The sequence below is a fragment of the Rattus norvegicus genome, chromosome 17, assembly GCF_021556685.1.
Source record: "Rattus norvegicus strain SHRSP/BbbUtx chromosome 17, alternate assembly SHRSP_T2T, whole genome shotgun sequence".
Lineage (NCBI taxonomy): Eukaryota > Metazoa > Chordata > Mammalia > Rodentia > Muridae > Rattus > Rattus norvegicus.
Window position 1 is genome coordinate 22,644,681 of NC_141550.1, and position 23,989 is coordinate 22,668,669.

Here is a 23,989-nt window from a genome sequence, read left to right on the forward strand (position 1 = left end):
TGGGTAATACTATGTTAGCCTTACAATGAAATAGTGACGGTTTAATTTTCCAGTAGGATATCATCTATTTTATTAAATCCCAATTGGTAGGAGTCACGAAAAATATAATGTAGTGCCCCTCCCCCAGTTGAGCTGTTTGAATCACAAGCTAAACATGCAGCCATAGCTAATGTGTTAGGATAAAAACACAGTCTTCATAAGTCGAGGTTTTGTTACTTGAAACGGAAGGGGGAAAAAGCTAAGTGCCACAGTGGATTTTTTGACTCAATAGTTGCTGAAGACAACAGAAATGAGTCCGTGAACCCAGTGTGTCTTCGCGATACAGCAATGCTATGAGCGTTTGGGCAAACTGCATATCTGGTTTTGATTTGTCATCTCACTGTTTTCTTGAGCAACAAACCAGTATTAAAACTTCTCTCTGAGACAGATAATATAGAACACTTTCTGGTAAGTTTTCTGAATTTTCTAAATGTGGTTTCTTTCTTTTTTTCTTTCTTTCTTTTTTTTTTTTTTTCTATACCAAAATGCAGGGAAAAGCAGCTATGTTATATGTAAGTAGTTGGTTTCGGTTTGTTTTATGACACAGTAGAAAGTGGATCCTCAGAATATAACAAATAAAAGGAATTGAATGTGTAAACCCAACCAGCCCGGTGACTGGTAAACTTCAGCTTGAACTGTCAAATATCCTTGAACAATGGGGATCCCAATGACGGCTCTAGACTAGGAAGACAGAGAGATTCCAAGGGGCCTCTTTTTCTCCATCCAGCAGGCCAAATAAACGTCTTTGTTGCACCCCTTGGGAGATATGGGGTCCTTTGGGTACTCTGACCTTATTTCTCCCGCTGAGCATCTGAGGGAGAGCACCGGTCTAACCCGAGGCCGTGCCCGCGCGTCCCCCAACCTCGGTTCCCACGCAGCCGCCCTGCGCTGCCTCGCTCGGGCTCCCCCTTGGCACGGCCCCGTGGCTCCACAGCTCCGGCCCTCTGCCTGGTGCGACCAGCAGCGCCACCGCCACGCGGAGATCCCGGAGGTTCCTCCGGCTGGCCCCAGGTCACACCGCCTGTCCCTCCCCTCCGCCCTGCGAGCTGGGCTTTCCCGTCCACCAACGAGTCCCCTCCCCCCGCCCCCCACTCCCGCGACCCGGCAACAAACCCTTCCCCGCACGCTCCGCAGTAACTGTCCCCTAAACCCGGGCTCTTCCCAAGCCAAGCAGACAAAAGAACGGAGGGAGGAAAACTTACCGAACTACAAGGCAAAAAGTCTGCTCCCAAGCTTCCTGGGTTCAACTTTTCATTTTAAAAACAACAAAAGCAGAAACCAAAAGCCTCCTAGGTTGGAAGTGGGCGTGAGAGGAAACGCTGGGGGAGGCGCTTGGTTCCCTCGCTGCGCTCCCCCCCCCCCCTTTCTGGCCCCTACCCGGAGCTTTGATGTTATCTAGTGCACCGCCTACGTGGGTTATACCTTGAGCTCAGTGCCTGGTGACAGTCAAGATATTCTCCTCTGTGGGTGCTGCTAGGAGGCAGCGCAGCAGGTGGCCAAAGGACGGGATCCCCCAGCTCTAACCGGTCATGGGAAAGGACCTTTGCGGACTCCCTTTCTCACCTGAGCTGAAAAAGGCTTTCCCCGCTAGGGATCGTAGTCTCAGAATTGTGCTACTTTTGCTGTTTGATTCAGAGAAGGAGGTCTCCCAGATTACATTCTTTTTCCTTCCACACAGTACAAACTTGTAATAAGATCGTTTGGATGTTTCCCCGGGCTCTGTTGAATTTTTAGAACTCAGCTTGGAAGCAGATATTTTTTTTCTGAGATATTCCTACAGTCTTCAAGAGACAAGAATACAACTCCCAAGACGACAAACTATAATAACACACTACAGATTCCCCTTTGGGTCAAAATACCTGCACATCCTCCCCCTTTGCTTATGGAAAGCTCATGGTTTTATTGTACTTACCCGGACACTAGCTCAACCTGGATGTATATTTCTTATGTTTTCAGCCTCAGAATCATCACTAAGGCAAGATGTTTTGAAAATGAGAAACAAACCAGGTTAGTAATAAAGAAAAGGCAGTGTCTCTCCCATTCATTCTTCCTGGCACATTCCCTTTATGACAGCACCAGGCTGTGTTCAGGCCCTGCCTCCTGGGAATTTACAAATTAATGGAGACAGCACAAACACACGGAAAAATACCTGGAGGGAGAAAAGATATAAGCCACAGCTTATAAACAGAGCCAATTACACCGAGTTATTTATATGACTGCCGAGAGACCCTTGGGTAGAGGAAGTGTCTATCCAGAAAAGTTCCAGGAGAGGGTGAGTCCTCAATAGAGCTTTTAAGGGAAAGTTCAGGATCTGCCTGGAAGATAAGCACAGTACTCCAGCCCTGAGAGGCAGCTGCTAGGTGACAAGGAGGGGAACTATAGGATACTGTTTCCTTCAGGCAGTAGAAAGTCTAGGTGGGTGAGCAATGAATGGCAAGCAAATTAGGAAGGACACTACTGAAAGTGAGAGGGACGCTCTTGACTCTGGAACCCAGCTGGGAGCTGTGCACCTGGGCTGTCCCCAGAAGCGGGATGAGTTTTTCTAATGGTAGCAGCGAGGCAGTCAGAATGAACCAGCACCAGTCAGAGAAGAACCAAAGCACCCATCCTTTGGAAGGATTAAGACACTGTGAGCAGTTGGTAGTCATCTGGAGACATCTAGACCGAGAATAGTCTTTAGGCAAAGTCACTGTGGCTGGTGGATTTAGGACAGATATGGGAGCTGGGTACAAAGACTGCAGCTGTGGTAGTGACAACGGTAAAGGGGGTGGCCAGCATCGCACTCCTGTCTCTCCTTCATCCCATTTCTAAAATGTTACATAATCGCCAGTGATCCGTGGAGTTAGTACACCGTGCTTTTCACGACTGGAATCCAGAGCACATCCGGATGGTTAAAACAGAAAGGCTGTGTTTTATGGAAAATACTCTAATAACTTTATCATTTTCTGCATCCACGGAGCAGGAAAATGGAAGACATGGTTGTTTAGAAATCTACAGTAATTCAAGTTTTTAGAAAGTGACTGATGATGTCATAAAAGTGCAGTTGTTGGGGGATATTTGAGGCTGACAGGAGGGAAGGGAAAGGTGTTTGGGTTTGAACCTATCTAATTTTGAGAAGGATGGTGGTTCCAGCCCTTGTTTGATTCATACCACAACACTGGTCTGTTGGAAAGCGTCTACTTCGATGGTAAGTATAACCATTTCATGAATATTATTTATACACTACCTATTAAAGAGGCTGGAAGAGAGCTTCCAGGGACTAAGCCACTACCCAAAGACTATACATGGACTGACCCTGGACTCTGACCTCATAGGTAGCAATGAATATCCCAGTAAGAGCACCAGTGGAAGGGGAAGCCCTGGGTCCTGCTAAGACTGAACCCCCAGTGAACTAGACTGGTCGGGGGAGGGCGGCAATGGGGGGAGGGTTGGGAGGGGAACACACATAAGGAAGGGGAGGGGGGAGGGGGATGTTTGCCCAGATACCGGGAAAGGGAATAACACTTGAAATGTATATAAGAAATACTCAAGTTAATAAAAAAAAAAAGAAGAAGAAAGAAAGTCAGCCTAGGCTAAATAACAAGTTCTAGGCTAACCAAGACTATAGAGCACTGTTTTTAACAAAATCTCAATCATTTGATTTTACCAGTGAAGACTAGGGAGTCAGATGCTGGGGTGAAAGCCTGCTAGCTCAGAGAGGCAGAGAAAGCACCCAGCTGCCCTTTCCCCACAGCTGACACCCTCAAAGCAAGTTCTTCTCTATGCTGTCTCAAAAAAAAAAAACAAAAAAAAACAAAAAAAAAACAAAAAAACCCAAACTGAATGTCCCTCCCTTCTACTTCCTGTATGTCTCTCTATCCATCCTCCTGACTTCCTCTGACTCTTTTTTTCTATCTTCACTCCATGTCAACTGGTTGCTTGCTCTGCCTCTTGACCTATGGTTGATTTTATTTAATCCTGTTTATAATAAACTGATGCTTTTGGATTAAAGGTGTTTGCTAGGACTGAGCCACACCACAACTAGAAACAGTTTTTTTTTTTTTCCAGTAAATAACACAATCTTGGGTTCAAAATGTGGCCAAATGTCCTGCAATAATAAATTGTGACTCTGAAAAAAAAAAAAAGAGGCTGGAAGAAGGGTGGTTATGATCAACAGAGGGGCCACATGAAGTTCTCGGAATTCTATGTAAGTAGTGTCCTAGGCAGTGCCTTGGGAAGCACAGGGAAGGAGTGAGCAGTGTTCTTGAAAGCTATCCCCGCTGACCTGTGACCTCGCTATGTAGAATTAAGTTCAATAATCTAAGCCATGGTGTCAGCCTGCTCAGGTGAATGGAGCAAAATGCCAACAACCAGGGATCTCGAGGTGTATACATCGATCCCGTTGTGGATCTGGAGGGTAGAAATCCACAATTAAGTCTGTGGCAGATTCCCTTCTACTGACGTCTGTCTTCCTGGTCTGCAGACGGCTGCCCACTTGGTGAGTCTTCACGAGGCCTTTCCTGAGTAGTGAGTATGCATGGAAGAGGAAGGAGAAAACTAACCCTCTGGTTACTCTTCTTATAAGGACATTCTCGTGGATAGAGCATGAAATGTCCCCCATGGGCTCAGGGGTTTAAGTACTTGGTCCTCACCTGGTGGGTCTGTCTGGGGAGCTTGTGGAACCCTTAGGAGGCAGAGCCTTGTTGGTGGACGTGGGTGACTAAGGGCAGGCCTACGAGTTTTATAGCAGAGACTGCTTCCTGCCTTCCCTTGGCTCCTTGTCATGGGAGCAGTAATGAGAAATGTCACAGCTCCGCATCGCCACCATCATAGGCTCAGAGTCTTCCCTTCTGAGATGAACTGCTCTCAGACTGTGAGCTAAAATCACACTAACCCCGCGGGATCAGTGCTTGACCTTATGACCTCATTTTAACTAATGGCTACAAAGTTCCTAATTCCAAAGAGAGTCTCACTGGGGAAGCAGCCTTGGTGAATGAGGTAGGGAACACTCGACTCAGTCCTGTGCATGCAACAGTTTTTGTTTTGGGATTGTTTTGTTTTGTTTGAGATGGTGTAGCCCAGGCTGGCCTAGAACTCACAGAAACCCACCTGCCTCTGTCCCCTAAGTACTGGGATTAAAGATTGTTTTAGTCCCAGCCCATAACCAGGGTGTTTTTCTTTTGAAGGTAATAGACCTACCTAGGAAGGATATGTTCCATGCTTTAGAAAAGAACAGAGGGGATTCTTCTAGACTTCTGTTTCCAGGATAAATTACTACTAATCAGCTCTGTTTGTTTGTTTGTTTGTTTGTTTGTTTGTAGTTTTGGCTGCCCTGGAACTTGCTGTAGGCCAGGCTAGCCTCAAACTCTGCCTTCTGAGTGCTGATATTAAAGACGCACGACTCCATACCAAGTTTTCTCTTAAGATAGTGCTGGGGACTCTACACCTTAACATTTCTAAGAAGAGTTATCAAACCCTCATGGAAATCCACCTGTGTGCACAGGTGTAAATAAATCTGCTTTATGGATTGCTGAATGATAGAAGGGACTCGTGTTCCTGACCACATGTAAATTAAACATCATACCATCTAATTTCTGGTATTTCCCCCATACACAAACTCTGTCTTATCACTTTATTAATTCCTTTTATAACATCTAACCTTCTAGAAGTATCTAATTGGTTTCTATGTATATTATTTCTCAGCCCTTAAATACAGGGGTCTTAGCCAGGCAAGGCAGTATACCCCTTTAATCTCATCACTTAAGAGGCAGAGGCAGAAGCAGGGGCAGAGGCAGAGGGGCAGGGGGGAAGGGAGCAGGGAGAGGCAGAGAGAGAGGCAGAGAGAGAGAGGCAGAGAGAGAGGCAGAGAGAGGCAGAGGCAGAGAGGCAGAGAGAGAGAGGCAGGCAAATCTTTGAGAGTTGGAGGCCAGCCTGGTCTACAGAATTAGTTCCAGATTAGGCAATGATACACAGAGAAAACAGAGAGAGAGAGAGAGAGAGAGAGAGAGAGAGAGAGAGAGAGAACACAAATAGAATACAGGACTTAGAATGAGTACTCCTGGTTTCATTCCTGACTTCTTATTCCCACTTAGATCAATTCGAAAAGAAATGTTTGTGGAATGAAAGAATCCTGTTGGAATCTGAATCCTGCTCATCTTCTGTGTCAATCTAAATGGGCCTTTTCTTACTCCATCATTTCTTTACAAACATCTGTCTCAACTTTCCTTTCTCAACTCAGAGTTATATAACGGAGTTTAAAGAGATCTACTCAGGTCATAGGAGGCTTCTCGAGTACAGAATGGTACCACAGATTGTACAGCATCACCAGCTGAAAGAGCATGACTGGAGACCTCTCAGACCATCCTCCAATTCCCAAGTCCTTTCCTTTATACTCTGCCCCAGTTCTCACCAGCCACTCTACTGACTTTACCAGCTCATAATTTTCGTTGGTTGTTTTAGAAACAAAACTTCTCATCTACTGCCGTTTGATAGAGTTTTAGTGGCTTAGCATTTTGTGAGAGTGGAAGAAAAGTGGAAGGAAGACAAAGGAAGGAACAAAGGAAATACTTGTCCATAAAAAAAAAATCAATGAAAAAAAGATACTGTGGAGTGAGGCCAAGTGGTAGTGGCACTCACCTTTAGTTCTAGTACTCCAGTGGCAGAGGTAGGCAGCTACAAGAGCAGCCCAGTCTGTAGAGTGAGTTCCAGGACAGCCAGGACTACACAGAGAAAACCTGTCTTGAAATTCTATACTCGGAGTAAAGGTTCAAGGGTGATTTTATAAGAAAAACTTTGTGTCAACTGATCCCACCTAATTCAACTTATGGGCCTCATCTTTTCTCTCTGGTTTGCTATAATTGTTGGATTAAAGAGGTTTAAAAAACAAACACATTCTTAGTTGAGGAATAGCAAGTACTTAGTAATGCTTGTATTGCTGCTAGAATATATGTCTAGTTAGACTCCTGGTATCTTTGGCCCTTTTTGAGATTGTTCTTTCCCTGAACCTCCCAGCCCAGCACCTCCCAATTCTCAATATATTACTGGGCTCTAAGAACCTTTCCCACATGCCTGCTTATTGACTCAGATTTTTGCAACTGAATTGCTTCTGGCAAACAACCCTTCCAGCATCAATTTTTCCCTAAATTCTCCACTGTCTTATTCAGTACTAGTTTGTCAATTTTTCTGTTTATAAAAGCCCATAGTTATGAATTTGTGATTTTTGAGCTCATTGGCATCTTTGTGGTTTTTGTTGCCTCCTCCTCCCTCTACCATGGTAAATCCTGTTATGCCAAAATGTCCTTAGGTACTACTATAAAAGAAGCCAAGAAAGGTCAAAGAGCAGCTTGGGAAAGACTGGAGTTTCACAGAAAGAACTAACAAAACTGAAGGTGGTGTTAACCCACCATTAGAGAGATGAACAGGAGGGGAGGCAGACAAATGGTAAGACAGTAAGTAATGGCTCCTCGACAGCGTTTATCCGTTTCAAATGCTTTAAAATTTTTCAGCGATTTTCATTTCTGCAAGGGAGGTAGAACTTTATTCATGGGAGATGATTTTTTAGAAAAATTGGAACAGGGGTTAAAATAAGACAAAATAAGACCTTATTTAGATAAGGTTGGGGCAGGGGGATCAGCTAACCAGATGGCTATCTAGCCAAAAGACTGTATAGATCTTATTTGAAAGATTGTTTTTCCTGTTAATGGATTATGAACACAAGGGTTGGTAATTATAAAAAATATTGACGCAGGCAGCAAATCTTGGCACGGTCTCAGTATGGAGTAACAGGACACACACACATTTGTCTTCTTCTCGCTCCTCCTACAACTGTTGTCCCCAACTGCTGTGGGGCCTTCTGACTTTAAAATTCCATCCCTCACATAGTAATGGGGGAGTCAAAACAGCCCCCCTGCCTTCCCGAGCTCGGATGGTACAGCACTTTTGTAACAGCGTTCTCTCAGAAAGTCCAACACATGGAATAAAATAAAGCAGCTTCCAGGAAAGGAAGTCAAATGTTGTCTACCAACCAATAGCTTACCCATTTATTTTAATAATTCCAAAGACATAGTTCTCTTTAAGCAAGTTCTGTTTAACAGGAGGAAAATGGAGCTTCCAAACCCGCTTCTTCTACTGTCTCAATAAGAAGGCATTCTTCAGGGGCGTCTGGTCTGAGCAACTGCTGGTCCTGTATCCATTTGCAGAGAGTGAAAAACAGAATTCACACAAGTTTTTTTCATTAAAACCCCTTAAGATTTCTTCTTAAGAAATCTCAGATTTTCTTAATTTTTACAACACAATTTATCCCAACCAAACACATATGTGGAAAATGATCCATGACAAATGTTTTGATAGTGGTCCATGATTCACGATGCCCAAAGGACAATCTGCAGTAAGTTACCACTGAGTTTGCCTCTGTTCTGGTGAACTCACAGGAAGCCTGAGTGAGAATGGGGCTTATTTAACTGAGAGAAAGTGGGCTGGGGATGTAGTGGTAGAATCTTCACCTAAACATGCATACCTTAAGGTTTGATCCCGGCACTATGAAAAACATACATATAAATAAATACTAAAAAGAAAATTATAAAAAAAGAGAGAAATTCTGAGGTGCTTTAGAAATACTATACGGAGTTGATCTGTGTGGAGTTTTTGCTTTAGAAATACTATACAGAGTTGAACCATGTGGAGTCCTTACTTTTAATCGCTTCTTGAAGCTTCCTTGCTTGGGCAGGGTACAGCCTAACTAGATGGCGATGCTGAGAGTCTGGCTATTGATCAGTTGAGTAACAAGTAAAAAGGAGCAGTCTACTAAATTAGTCTAGAAGATCTGGAAAGGGAAATAAATGCTAACGTCACTTAGGTAGACAAATTCCAACCCAGACACGTTGCTGACTGTAGTCTAAGTTTAAATATTTTAAGAAACATTTTTACACTGCCCTCAACTGTAAGAGAGGTTGTAATGATGTTCTATGGAGAGCAATGCATGCTTATTATGTGATCTGGAAGTACCTATGTATGCGGTGCAGGGTGTGTGTGAATGTGTGTGAGTGTGTGTGAGTGTGTGTGAGTGAGTGTGTGTGAGTGTGTGTAAATGTGTGAGTGAGTGTGTGAGTGTGTGTGAGTGTGTGTAAATGTGTGAGTGAGTGTGTGAGTGTGTGTGTGTGAGTGTGTGAGTGTGTGTGTGTGTGTGTGTGTGTGTGTGTGTGTGTGTGTGTGTTAGATCCATTGGAGCTGTAATCACAATCCCCCTGCCCCATGTGCTGGGACCTGGTCTCAGGTTCCCTGTAAGAGTGAATTGCTGAGCTGCTAAGCCATCGCTCCAACCCCCACTCCCCCACCCCGGAACTCCCTTTAGGTATTTATTTCCTCACTTGCAACTACTTGCCATTTCTCGGTGCTGTTTCCCCTTTCTTTTTGCTTCTGCATTTGAAGTAAATGGCTTATTCCTAACCCCAAGAACATATACATACATAGATTATATGAACGCGATGAGACATCTGCCCTCAAATCCACTTAGAATTACTTCTATTAATATTTACAAGTGTTCTCATCTTCAGATGAGAGGAATACTACTCTCTTTTAGCTTATTGCCCCAACACCTGGCTTCTTGAATTTAGATTTCTCGACTAATTATAATCAGAATTATCTCTTTACAGCCGCCTACATCCTGCAGTTCTGACCTCAGCTCCGACGGTGTCTTCCAAGCCTGTTTTATTTTTCCTCTCATAACCAGCCCTTCTCTCCCCTCTCTTTTTACCTCCCCACCCCCCAACTCTAGCCTTTGTTCTGGCATTTAGAAAATTTGTTCAAACCTAATGTGACACATTGTAAATTTTTCCCTCAATCCTCTTCAAAAGAAAGCTGAAGATGAAAAGCAAAGGCATCTCTACCACATTTCAGAAAAGACTCAGTAGCAGGTCGCTCCCTCTGGGGCCGCCTGTACTAATAACTAAGGGTGTCTGAGGGGAGAAGGCAGTTGTCCACCATGACATCAACTTGGCAAAGAAGGTCAGAGTCCAAACATGCCTTGCTTCTTTGAACCTGGCTCGCCACCCTAATTATCTCCTATAGTAATGCTTTGATCCTGTTAACTCCCTCCCCGAAGAAAGCCAATGGCTTCCCTCTGCCTCAAAGTCCCTACTCTGGAGCTAGTATTCACACCTCAATGCCATCCCACAGATCACAGATCACGGTATCCAGCCTTCTCCCCAGCTGCTACCCTAACGAGGAAAGTCCCTGTTCCCCTGTAGGGCTCCACCCACCTTGCCTGAACTTGTGTTTCACTCCCTCACTTCACTGAAGCTCGGCATTGTTCCCTGTGCCCAATGCCCACCCTCACCTTTTACATTAGAACTGTGCCTTTCCTCCAAGCGCGACAAGGCAATGCAAAGGGCTGGCCTCCTCTCAGCCAGGTTGTTGAGCTCACCAGCTTTGGGATTCTTATTGCTGATCTTTGAACCAACAAAACAACCCACAGATCCGCGGGTTCTTTAACCTCAAATGGATTGCGGTGGTCTGCAGACACTTTATACAAAGTAGCTAAGGCATTGTAAACGCAGTAATCTTAATACCGGGTAATGCTTACTCCTGCTGCTGCTGCTGCTGCTGCTGCTGCTGCTGCTGCTGCTACTACTACTACTATTACTACTACTACTGAGAGAGAGAGAGAGAGAGAGAGAGAGAGAGAGAGAGAGAGAGAGTCCTTTCAATGATTGCTTTGAATCTTGGGTAGACGCAGTATCATGAGTCCAGAAACCTACTGGATGGAATAGTGGGAATGATACATTCAATGCGCTAGACAGAACTGTGTAACCCAAGAGGACAACTGGATGGAAACCAGGTACTAGTTGTTACAATGTATCAATGTCGCTCCAGCCATTATGTCAGTTCAAGACCTGATCCCGACAGGGTGACTATGAAAGTTCTTTATACCCAAATCTGATTTAAGCAGTGAAGCTTTATTTTTTTTTCTGTATGTGTGCATGTGGTGTATGTAGGGTTTGTGTAACCATGTGCATGTGTGCGGCCAAACACTCATATACCTTTGTAAATGTACAGTGTCAGAGTAACAGAGTATGTTCCTCACTTGTTCTGCACCTTATCTTTTGAGACAGGGTCTCTCTTTGAACCTGAAAACCCGTTCATATGGTTTGGTTGTCTAGCCCATGAGCTGGTAGAATCTGAGAGCCTCTGCTCGCCCAACACTAGGATTACAGATGGGTGCCGCTGGGCTCTGATTTTTACATGGGTGCTGAGAATTGGAACTCAGGTTCCCAAGCTTTTAAACTAAGTATTTTACTGAACAAGCCACTCCCCTACCCCCATTTAAAGGGATATTTTTAAAACTGTTGCCTCTCAATGCAGTTTGACCCAGTAAAATCTCCAAAGATAGAATACAAGACCTTTTTCTATCTTGTTCATTTCTTCAGCTTTGTACAGTCAGAAAGACTTCCTGTTGTTGTGGAGAGATTTTTTCCCTCATTCTGTTGTAATTCTTTCTACCCTTTAGCGTGTCAAAATAAACATGTGTGCCTTTATTCCAGTTCAGGTCGGAAGTGTCAGAGATGGGTAGGTCAACATTCTACATCGGTGCCTCCCATGTCCCTGTCCTCAGGAGATGGTTCTAAACCTTCCTAATTCAACCTTTAATATAGTTCCTCATATTGTGGTGAACCCCAACCATAAAATGATGTCATTGCTACATCACCATACTTTTGCCAATGTTATGGATCATAATGTAAATATCTGATATATAACCCCTGGTTTATATGGCAGTAAACTATGGTAGGAAAGGCTGTCTCTTAGCATCTATTCTTTCATTCAGAGGAGCAAAAGAATTCAATTCTTTAAAGCCAGTGGTAGTATATTTGCACACGTCTCAAAATAATATATGTATCCTGAATTTCAAATTTTGGCTATTAGATAATGTCGGGGGCATCTCCCTCTCAAACAAATTGCTTTTACCTCACTTTCATCTACATCCCCAATACCCCATGGGACCCTGTGTAACATCATTTGATTGGGTCATCAGTCAATATTTAGATGTATCCCCATGGCAACGGTTGTCACTGTGGACCTTGCTTGAAGCCAATCTGTATACCATACCATGATGTTTTCCCTTTTATTTCAGCTCCCTAAAGAAAATCCTTGATCTATGTATTTACTTGAATATATATTAATATATATATATAAATTCATCCTGTTAGGGAAGCATATCAGTACATTTAAATTCACTGCATATAATATTAATTTTGACTTATGGAACATCTCTGGTTTTGTTTGTGATGGGAGTGCACTGTGTCGTCCAAGCTGGTCTTGAGGGTATGCTCCTCCTGCCTCAGTCTCTGAGGAGTACTAGGGCTACAGGTGTGAGGCACCATTGTCTAGTTTTCTGTCCCAGCATTTGCAGTCTGACTTGCCAGTTTTTGTGGCACTCTTCCACAGCCATCCGGACTATTGTCTTCTCTTTTTCCTCTACCAGACAACATTTCCAGGATGCCATGACTTCCTCTTTCTGAGTTCATTTCCTCATTTTGGGTGTGTCCACCATCCAGTGGCTTCCCAGGAAAGGGTTCACGGAAAACAAGACCCTTGCAGACTTTACACCTGAGAGTGTTTTCATTTGATGCTCAGGTTAAACTCATGCTTCAGTTGGAGAGAGAATTCTAGAATAGAAAGGTTTTTCTTGGCCCAGAATTGTGAAGGCACTAAACCCATGCTCCTCTGGCGTCCAGCTACTTGAGAAGTTTCCTGACACTCTGAATCACTATTCCTCACGAGATATCTTTTTCTCAGCACCCAGAGTCAGTTCTCTTTGTTTTCCCTATATTCTAAATTTCACACTGACATATCCAAATTTTTTATTATTATATTCTGGGCTATTTTGATTAAATTTTGACTTAAAATCTGGTATTATTTCATTTGGGAAAAATATTTTCAAGTTATACCCCCACCATTTTTTATTCTACTTTTTCCAAGTCCTTTCAGAAAGGACTCACAATTCAGCCGTTTTACCGCCTGGGCATCTCCACTCTTTCTCTTTTTTTTTTTTTTAAAGATTTACTTATTTATTTATTTTATGTATATGAACACACTGTAGCTGTCTTCAGACACACCAGAAGAGGGTATCGGATCTCATTACAGATGGTTGTGAGCCACCATGTGGTTGCTGGGAATTGAACTCAGGACCTCTGGAAGAGCAGTCAGTACTCTTAACCGCTGAGCCATCTCTCCAGCCCTCCACTCTTTCTCTTAATCCTTTACCACATATTTTTCTACTTTTGATTCTCATTTGAATTTTTTTCTCTGCCGTGTCTCCTAATATTTCCCTTCATGTTTCATCCATTTCCACGATTCAATTTTTAATATCTAAGGATTCTTCCCCCAACATACATTTTCTAAAACCCCCTTTTCTTATTTTCTCCCTGTAAACATTTTACCCTAGTATGTTTCATTTTTACTTGCCCCCTTCTGTCTGCTTGCTCCTGCTGCTGTTTCTTGGGTTTCTTTTCCTCTGGTTTGAGACCCTGATAACCTTCATCTCACTAGGAGCAGCACCCTGGAAGAAGACCAGTTAGAACCTTCTCTACTGATGGGCAGCAGCTCTTCACCAACCAGGGAATTCCCCGCGAGCTGACCTGGTTTACGCTTCGTTTGAAGCCTTTCTTTGTCAATAGTTTCAAATCTGTTCTCATGGGCTGATCAGATTACCCAGAAAGACTTTGTGTGTGTGTGTGTGTGTGTGTGTGTGTGTGTGTGTGTGTGTGTGTGGTGTCAGCATAGAGTTTTAAGTTCAGTCTCCCTGATTGTAGTGCTCTATTGGGTGTCTGTCTCCAGGAAGTCAACCTCTCAGTTATGGTAGTTACTAGGATCTGTTGGGAAGACACTAGAAGGGGATCCTGAGGTCTAGCTGGGTTTTTTTTTTCTTTTTCTTTTTCTTTTCTTTTTTTTCGGAGCTGGGGACTGAACCCAGGGCCTTGTGCTTGCTAGGCTATCTGGTTCTTAATCTCACCAACAGTGCAACTTCCAGAGGTAACCCTGAAGCCCATTCCTGAATTTCCATTGGAATCCTTTTTAAAACAAATAGAGAAGCAGCTGCTTAGCTTTTCCCACCATCAGCTGAAGATTCTCAGATCTGCTTCTCCCAAGGAAATTTTGACTTCATCATATATTCTTGTATAGTGTGCATTTGCAACTTTGTGCCTTTCAAAATGTATATTCTTATCTGAGCGGGAGAATTCATCTAAAAAGTTCACCTGAGATCTTTAACTGGATGTCCAGCAGTGTCTAGTCTAGTCACAATGTCTAAAGGATGTGGGTGATTGTTCAGTAAAAAGTTATTTTAAAGTGTGATCGTGTGGGAAAGCAGTAATTTGAAGAAAAGTGTAATCGTTCTCATGATTTATATCTTCTCTGGAAGAAGAGTAGCGTTTTCAAAACTTTCCTAAAAGCCAGGGAACATCTGGGTTTAGCCTTAAATTTGGATTAACGAGGACACCCTCCTTTTTGTCTGTTCTCTCTCTTAAGCTGGGCATTCTGGGTCTAGGGCCCTTCCAGCCAGTTGCCATTGCTATTCTGAAATGTACCTGTGCCTGGGAGGTTCCTGCAGGTTAGATTTTGCTGCTGAGAAAGCTGCAATTGCTGGCACTGAATTTCAATGACTTCCTGCGGGCAAACACCTGGAGGCAATTACCTGTACTTGTCTGCCAGCAGACACACATTCAGTTCCGATGAGATGCGAAAGCTATCTGTGTGAGTTTCAAAGGGGGTGGGGGTGGGTTTACTTTGTGTAATATTTTGCTTGTGCCTAGGTTAGCCAGTCTAGGAATTTGCCTTCGCCCAATTATGTGTTTGTTAAGCCAATTTTCCCCCTTCACACATAGAATTGGCAACTGCGGACTTTGTTTAGCCCTTTCTGCTGCCTGGTGATAGACTTCTTTCTTAGGACATAGGACAATGATAATGAGGGAAGAACTAAGGAAGGTCAGGGAATCTATATTTAATGTGAAATGACAACATTTTAACTTGACGTTCTTTAATAATAGACCTGTCATTCAGAAGGAAAAAAATAGGTCAAGGTTGAGGACAAGAGTCACACATAAGATTTTATTAAACTTTATCGTTAATATTTATGCAGACACAGTGATACTTTATATACCTAGATATGGTCTCTGGGGAAAACTGTTATGTTGATCATTATTTTAGCTAAGTGGTTCTTCCTTTAGCTGTATCATAAATGTTCTTAATGTAAATGTTGTCTTAAATTACACCTTTAGAAATGTCAAAAATACCATTAAAATGTGTGTAGAGTCAACGACGTACTAGATAATGTTAATGGAATGTATCTTATGATTTTTGTAGACTAGTACAATGAGGCCAATTAGGAATTTATTTTGAATGCAGGCACAGCTCAGTCCTTGCTTAGTGTCACTTCCTTCTGATTTTATTCTATCTAGGCAAAGCTACAGATGACTAACACAGCCTGAAGCTTCCTTCTGCATGACCAAAACATCGCACAAATGCTCCCCCACCCCAGCCCCCATTTCTCTCATTCCTCTTTTGAGACTCTCAGTTTTATACTTAAAGTATGTGCTTTCATTTTTATAATCCTCATTCCCCCACTCCCACCCCCACCCCCTGAAGTAGTAAAGCACCATTGCCTGGAGCTTTGTCCTCCCGCTTAAAATTAGAACAATTCCAGCACATGGTCTAAATTTCTCCTATACAGGTTACTAATACACAGTAAAGCTTCTGCTGCATTTATGCAGAAACCCCTGAGAGCTGTAAATAAATCATTTCTTTTTTTCCTGCAGTCTTAGTGTTATAATTGGCTACTACTTTGCCCAACAAGAACTTGACATTAAATAAACCAAGACTATGACTGGCAATATCCCACAAAATGAAACCACCATGGTGACTCACTAATGGTTTTGAATGCTGTAGCATTTTTCTCCAAGAATTACTGGTTGAGAAAAAGATTCACTAGTACAAGACAATTCTAGCATGGCATTGCCTCCCTCCCCCACCCTTATCCCCCGCCCCACCTCCTGCTCCATTCTGGATTGCTAGAATTCTAATCTGCCAAATCTGAAAAACATATGAGCTTTTCCTTTCTCCCTTCTTCTGACAGTGAAAGTTTTGAATAAGGAAGGACTTAACAGGTAGCACTAGCCTAAAATAATAATCATTTGCTTAGCCTACAATCATGAAGGCACTTGTGGTCTCTACTGGGTTCACTTGTGAATCTGGTTGGCTTTGAATTTGACTGGGCCTGGCTGGCCTAAGATGGCTTCACTGGGATTGTCTCATAGCCTGCTACAGTCACCACCTGTTACAAAGTGAGCACGATCATAACATTGTCTGTCAAAGCAAGTCACAAGACTAGCCAAGTAGGAAAAAAAAAAAACCAAAAAAACAGGACCTGGAACTTGATGGGAGAAATCAAAAAATAATCCAAGCAAAGGGCTAAGCAGTAAGGGAGAGAAATAGTGGCTCTTGGTTTTATACAGTCGAGTTTCTAAAAAAACCCATTGAGACCATTAGTGCCAGGACAGAGCCAAATGAAAACAATAACAAATTCCTGAAGAGAGTTGTTGGTTCAAAAAATGGCAACAGAGATGGAGCAATACAGGAAATCCCTTTTTAATCACCTGCTTCTCTGTTTACTGCAGGAAACAATAGAAGAGGAAAGAAAAAAACCTTTAACCTGCAAATCCAGTGTAATTTCTGAGCACATTTAAACCTATTACAGAAACGTCTAGTAATCAAAAGCAAAGACTCTTAAAACAAGGCAAGTGGAATGAGAGTATTCAAATTTCATACACCTCCCTTAAGAGAAAAAAAGTAATTGGTTCTAGACTTGAATAAGTTAGGACTCCTGGTTTGTCTCTCAAGACTACTATAAAGATAATCAATGAGTGTATCACTCTCGACCTAGTGGAGGGGAAACTGAAGGAGGAATCTAAGACCCAGGCCATAAGAAGGGAAAACAACTGTAAAAAGCAGTTCATACAGCACTCAATGGGATGGAGATTTTAGAACAAAGTATTAACAGCTTCACGATATAGGGGTGGACTGATAGCCCAATTAAAAGTCTGAATAAAGAAGGTCTGAATAAAGTGGGGCAGCAAGCAGCTTAGATCAGACATCTGAAATAAGGGTTACACACTCAGTTACTGAAAATGAAAGGATAAAAAATATGCTATACAACTGTTGGCTCCCCCAGACTGGTGCTCCTAGGTCCTTGTGTCTTGAATTACTATTTGAGGAAAAGATGTATCCCTTTTACTAGGTATGAAATGCTATGCTTTGGTGAAAATTGTCATTAACTAGGAAGAAACTAAAGTTTAAACTCACCATTTAATATTGCCCCAACGTAAGTTATCAAAGTTAGCAGAACTCTGAAAAACAGGGTAATCTCCTACCATACTAAACCATACTAATGGAATTTTGTTTGCTTGTTTTGTTTTTGGTGTATCTCTTCATAATAGAACCAGTAGGCTAAAACTCAGCCCGTTGGTAAAAGCTAAACATTAACAAGAGAACAGGACAACTCTCTTTAGTGTCCAAATGCCAATGATCTGGTTGGGGACTCTCCTTCAAACACACCAGAAAACCCACAGGACTTGGCTGTGGTCACGAGGTCAGACTTGACAAATTGGGATGGACTCTTCTCTGACTCCGTGTAACAAAACCCTCAAAATATAAAAGCAAAACAAGAGAGCCTCAGAGGTTTGAAAACTAATCTACTGGATTAGTTCAAAAATAGCACATTGATTCTGATGATACTACAAAGAAAGCTGAACAGTGAAAATAAGGTGTTACTCTTGTCTTAGGTAATGCTATCATGACCGAGGCAATGTGGGGAGGGAAGGGTTTATTGGACTCACCCTTCCAAATCCAGAGTCCATCACTTAAGGAGGTCAGAGCAGGAACTAAATTAGGACAGGAACATGGAGACAGGACTTGATGCAGAAGCCACAGAGGGATGCTGCTTACTGACTTGCTCTCCACGCCTTGTACTCTAGGGCTTGCTCAGCCCGATTTCTTATAGAACCCAGGACCAACAGCCCAGGAAAGGCACCACCTACAGTAGTCTGGGCCCTCCCACTTCAATCACGAATTAAGAAAATGCCTTACAAGCTTGCCTACAGCCTGATCTTACAGAAACGCTTTCACAACCAAGGTTCTCTCCTGTCAGTTCGTGTCAAGTTGACATAAAAGTGCACACATATCAACTTATACAGTTAACGTGGCTCATAGAGCAGTGTGGGTTCAAATACTTTAATTAAGTGAGGGAGACTGACATCCATGAATTAAGCTCTAATCTTGAAAATAGAAACACCTTTTGAAATGGAAGTGAAGTGAAAAGGCAGATAGTGAATAGAAACTGAACTTAACATAAAGAACATCAACGAAGCCAAAAATAATTCCTTTAAAAAATGAATCGAAGGTGGGATAGTATCAGGAAGGCAAGAATCACACAGGGAAGCACACAGCTCAATTAGAAAATAACAATGATCGGAGTCACCTTAGGGAAAACAGTCCAGTGCTTTTGAAAGTGTCAGCAAAAATGTACTAATTTCTAGAGAAAAAAAAAAAAACCTGAGAAGGCATAGAAATTTACATAGTCCTGTATCTTAAGGAAACTGAATCCATAGTCTAAAATCTGGTCCATAAATAAAACCTAAAGGTTATTTAAACCAATAACACTGGTCTTATCAAAACTTTAAAGAAGAGCAGAAAAGGAGACTATTTCTCACTTAACAAGGCCTGAAGAACTCCAGTACCTTCCACCCTAGAGAAAATAGCAAAGAGAACAGGAGAACAAAATTATAAATGAATCTTTTCCACACTGATATATAGTATATAGTTGCCTTTAAAATTACTTCATGAAATTAAAGTGTGTATGGAGTATATATTCCAAATATTTAACAAAATATTAAAAGCGGTTTGATTTTTGGAAAATTCTCGAAGGGAAGAAAAAGGAAATATAAGAAAAAAATCTAGAAAAAAATGATAAATAGCAGATATGAAAAGAAAAAACTATAACAGAAACAAGTGATTTCTTGTTATATCAGAATTGTAGTGGGAAGGTAGTCATGGTATATGTTTATAATTATATGTTTATAATTCTAGCACTCGGGACTGAGGCAGTAGATCCTTAGTTGTGGGCCAACTCTTGCTATATAGATGAGAGCCTTTTCCAGTAAATCAAATGAACAAATAATCAAAAAAAAATGAGTGTTTTATATCCAATGTTAAAAAGAGAGAAAAATGACCCCCAAACTACATTAAACATGCCTTTGTTTTGCAATCTGCAAGACATCTACAAAGAAAGATAAAAATAAGGTGAAGGTTAATTTAATTTTGGAAATAGTTTTCTGTAGAAACCAATGAGAAAGAACCTTTCAGACTCATCTGGTGGAAGAACCAGACGTGTGGAAAAGCATGTTTACAGGGAAGGTCAAAAAGCCAGAGGCACAAACCGGAAGCAGAAACTTTACTGCTTGTCCTAGGCTGAGGTGAGCGTGGGGAGGGGTGGCGTGAGAATAAGATGGTAAGACTGTTGTGAAACTCGGTTGTGTTTCTGCACAGCTCTGTGGTAAATCCAAAACTTATGAGAGTAGTGAATGCCACACAGGCCTGTATAAATCAGAGCTCAGTATAAATCAAAGCTCACACTGCTAATTGGGAACAGATCAAACATGGAAGTGAAACCACTTCTCAGTATGGACTGACCGCACCATTGTCAAAACCTGTAAGTCAAACCATGGCATGATGGGGACTGTCTGCCGCTCTCCCTAAGTCTAGACTTCTCCTTTTTTTTTTCTTTCTTTTTTTTAAAGACAGGATTTCTCTGTGTATTCTCAGATATCAGATATTTGGAATGTGCTCTGTAGACCAAGGTGTCTCAGAACTCAGAGATCCACGTTAGGCTCCTCCTTTTTAAATGTCCAAAAGCCTTACCTTACTTTAGAAAAAGCTGAACCAAACCAAATGCAGTGAATTGACCAGAGTGCTCTGTGAACCAAAACCAGGCCAACATCTCATGGGTTTGAAATGGGGATGCTTTTCTCATGTCAGGCCAGGGTGTATTGAATCTTGGTATCATATTGCCTTCAGTCTGTGATTCCAGTAGTTTCTGAATGGAGGGTCCTTGATCTCCAAGGCAGGAAGGGGAGGGTTTTGCTGAAGTCTGACGGGAGTGTGTATCTTCACATCAAACATTTTAGAATACTCAGCAGATATGGCACATTGGGACCATTTATCCTTCCCTGGAACACTGGGCTTGATCTCCTGATTTTCTTTGTCCAGATAAACATGGTCAGAAGTGCTGTGTGCCTTTGAGATGGAGGGCTTCTTTCCACCTCTCTCATGGGACTATATTACAAGGGAGCAAAGGCAGCTGCACTGTGGACCCCAGGACTGACCTGGCATTTAAACCAAGCACACCTAGTTTATCTGCATTTGCTAGAGAGAGAAAAATGACAGCGGGTTTACCGTGATATCCCCCCCATTGTCACACATGTCATAAAATGCGTGTATCAAACCCGTGTTGTGCACAGCAAACACGTTAAACTCTCCGTAGCATGTAACTTAAAAAAAAATCTTTACACAACTCAAAGAGCATTTCATTTAGCTCCATTTACTCTTAAATACATTTCTAAAAGAAAAGAACTTTAAAATCTCTATTGAAAGTAATTTTGCATCCTCATCTCATTTCAAAGAATTGCGACTTTAGTATTTTAAACAATTGGTTCTGAATGACATTTAACTAAATGCACAGAGACCAAATATGTCCCCCAACACTGAAGACCAAGAACACCCCTATGTGTTCGATGAGCGGGCTTCAGTGACCAGGCAACACATCGTCACCTTAACAAAACTGAAAAAACGAATTAGAGTTGTCAAAGGAGAGACTGGCACTGCTTTCATTGCCCGGGGAAGCGCTCAGCTTCTGGTCTAGAAGAGGCTGGTCTCAGTGGCTGCACTGCTGTAACAGAACTCACACCTCTGTGCGTAAGAACAAGACTTCTCGGGCTTGCACTCAGCGCTATGGAATGTATGAGCATAACTGATGTGCGTCCCGTCTCGTTCAAATGGTGATTAGTCATTATGCAGACATAAAAGCAATGCGACCCCCTTTGCCTCATCGTGCTTGAAATGTCTAATAACTGAGTTTTGTTTGGTAATTATTTATGAAATTTTGTGACATGGTTATGTTGTTTTGACTAATTATGTACTAACAATAGCAGTGATAGATAGTTCTATCCAAGAGGCGATTGACGCGGGCAGCCTTATGTTCACTGATAATTTTTTAAAAATTAGCTTTCAATTCATATGCTTATCCTGTTAAGAGGACAAGTTATTTCTGTGATTCAAAAAAGGGCAAATAATAAATAAATAAATAAATATCAAAAGGGATTATCGAGGAGGATCATTTGAAATGGAACGGGGATAGATGTTGAAGAACAAAAAGCGATAAACTATAATTTCTGACTATTAGAAAAGGGATTTGTGCTTTTAAGAATGGATGGGGGCTGGTATTGAATTCCTATGGGATTGTGGTGCTGTCGATGAAACGTAAAGATAATATCAGTAGTCTAGTACTGAGTAAACGGATTTCATCCTTATGAACTTAGTTTATATTTGTGGCTGTGCACATGTGCACTTGAATACGTATGTGGTAGCCACAGATAGATGTTAGCCGTCTTTCCCGCTAGCTCTCTGCCTTAATTCCGGAGACAGAATCCTTCACTGAACCTGCAGCTCCAGCACGTGGTGAGACAGACTGACCAGTGAGCCTCAGGGCTCCGCCCATGTCTGCTCTGCCCCGCCAGTGCTGGGATTACAAATGTCTGCCGCTACACCTAGGAACGGACAGAAATGGTGGAACGCAAATGCTGGTGAAGAAATGGGGACATTTGGTGGAGATGTAAAGCAGTATAGCTGGTATGGAAACTCCTCCAAAATTTAAAAAGTAGAACGTCCATACAATACTGGCAATTCTACCATGAAGCATTTACCATCACCTTCCCAGGCTGCCAACACGTGGAACCAACCTATACTCATACGTAGATGTATATATAAGAAGAATGTGATAAAATACACACACACACACACACACACACACACACACACACACACACACACACACACAGAGAGAGAGAGAGAGAGAGAGAGAGAGAGAGAGAGAGAGAGAGAATATTATTCAGCCATTAAAAAGGATACTGTCTTTGTCAATTGAGGCACCATGACCTGGAAGACTCTGTGTTAAACGAGCTAAGCCCAAAATGACCAAAACTGCATAAACTTATTTTTAGAACTCAGAAAGCTGATACCACTGATGTAGGGAGCAGAATAAAAGTTACTAAATGCTGGAATGGTGTCTTAGTTTCCTTTCCTGTTGCTGCTTCAAATATTCTGTCAAGAGTCGCGTAAGGGAGACAGGGTTTATTTTGGCTCCTTGCCCCTCAGTACAGTCCACCATAGTGGGGAAATTAAGGCAACATGAGTATGGAGTAGTTCCTCCCATCACATCCACAATCAGGAAACAGACAGATGAATGCATGCTGCCCACCCCCACTGCCAGCCCCACCCCCACCCTGGCTTCCAGCCCCACCCCCACCCTGGCTTCCAGCCCCTCCCCCACCCTGGCTTCCAGCCCCTCCCCCACCCTGGCTTCCAGCCCCTCCCCCACCCTGGCTTCCAGCCCCCACCCCGACACTGGCTGTCTTCCTCCATCTGTACAATCTTGAATCTCAGCCAGGGAATGGTGCCACCGTGGGTCCTCTCACATCAATTAAGACAACCATAATAATCTCTTTCAGGCATGTGGGGGGCCACCTTGTCAAGCTGACAATGGACACTAACCATCAGAGAGAAGGGAAAGGTGCAAGGTGGGAGAAATGGCTTCCAGAGTACAAAGCTATCACGCCCCGAGATAGTTAACAGTGCGTGGTACATTTCAAAATAGCCAGAAAGGAAGAGTGTAAATAGTTTGCCTCAGAGAAATGATTGATGTTTTAGGTGATACATGTTTGTCACATGAACTGTACATATGTTAGAATAGCACACTAGGCGCATGCACATACAAACACACACACACAGAGACAGACAGACAGACAGACAGACAGACAGACACCCATGATTGGTAAGCTAGGGGATATCAAGGAATGCTCACCCCTCCTTGATGCTAGCCAGTTGGTCTTTCAAAATAATTAGAATTTATTGAGATTTTCTCTTTGTAAAGAAACAAAACTAAAATTAGAGACTTGTGGAGGAGGGGGGCTCCCCAGGGAGAAGTCTCAGTACGTAAAGGCTCCTCTTGCTGCCAAGCTCAATGAACTGAGTTTGGTCCTCAGAACCCAAGTGTCAAAGAGAAACAACTCCCACAGATGTCTTCTGCCTACCACTGTACCGTACAAGGCACGACACATACACACCACTCAAATAGATAAAAGAATGTAGTTTTGAAAGTAATTTAAAAAACAAGGCAGTCCGTGTATCACAGACCTCAGTACGGGCCAGCTAATTTTGCAGTCGCACTGTTAGAATAAGCAATGGATGTTCTAACTAAACGTTTTTTAACTAGTGGTACCGTGAAGACGAACAATGGAAGCCGCTTCCCTCTGAAACTCTTGATGAAGTGGATGATCTGTGTGGAATATATAAATAACCCTAACTGGCTCGATGTGTAGATGATCCACCCTGAATAAAACCGAAAACGATGATAATTATCTCCCAAATTTGCCAAGCCCAGATGAGTTTATGGATGTTATTTTCGACTCTGAAATTACAGATTTCTTTTGCAATTTAAAATATGCAAGTGAAAGGAGAGATGGAAATCTTCCCAGTTTATTTTAACCTCGTACCAAAACCCGATAAACTCGTCACAATGGGAGAGAACGTCAGCTAAATCTCACTGATGATTATAGAGGAGGAAAAACCCTAAATAAAATCATCAGCCCACGTG

The 23,989-nt window shown here is 42.4% G+C and overlaps 1 protein-coding gene across 2 annotated transcripts in view; it reads right to left on the reverse strand.

The window, feature by feature from the left end:
- The window catches only part of Hivep1 (HIVEP zinc finger 1), a 128,568-nt gene extending 127,211 nt beyond the window's left edge, over positions 1 to 1,357 (reverse strand). For both annotated transcript variants that reach the window (XR_015640609.1, XM_087589704.1), the window contains exon 1: positions 1,242 to 1,357. The gene's annotated coding sequence lies outside the window, so the exon portion shown is untranslated. The remainder of the gene's footprint in view (positions 1 to 1,241) is intronic.
- Positions 1,358 to 23,989: the final 22,632 nt, after the last annotated feature.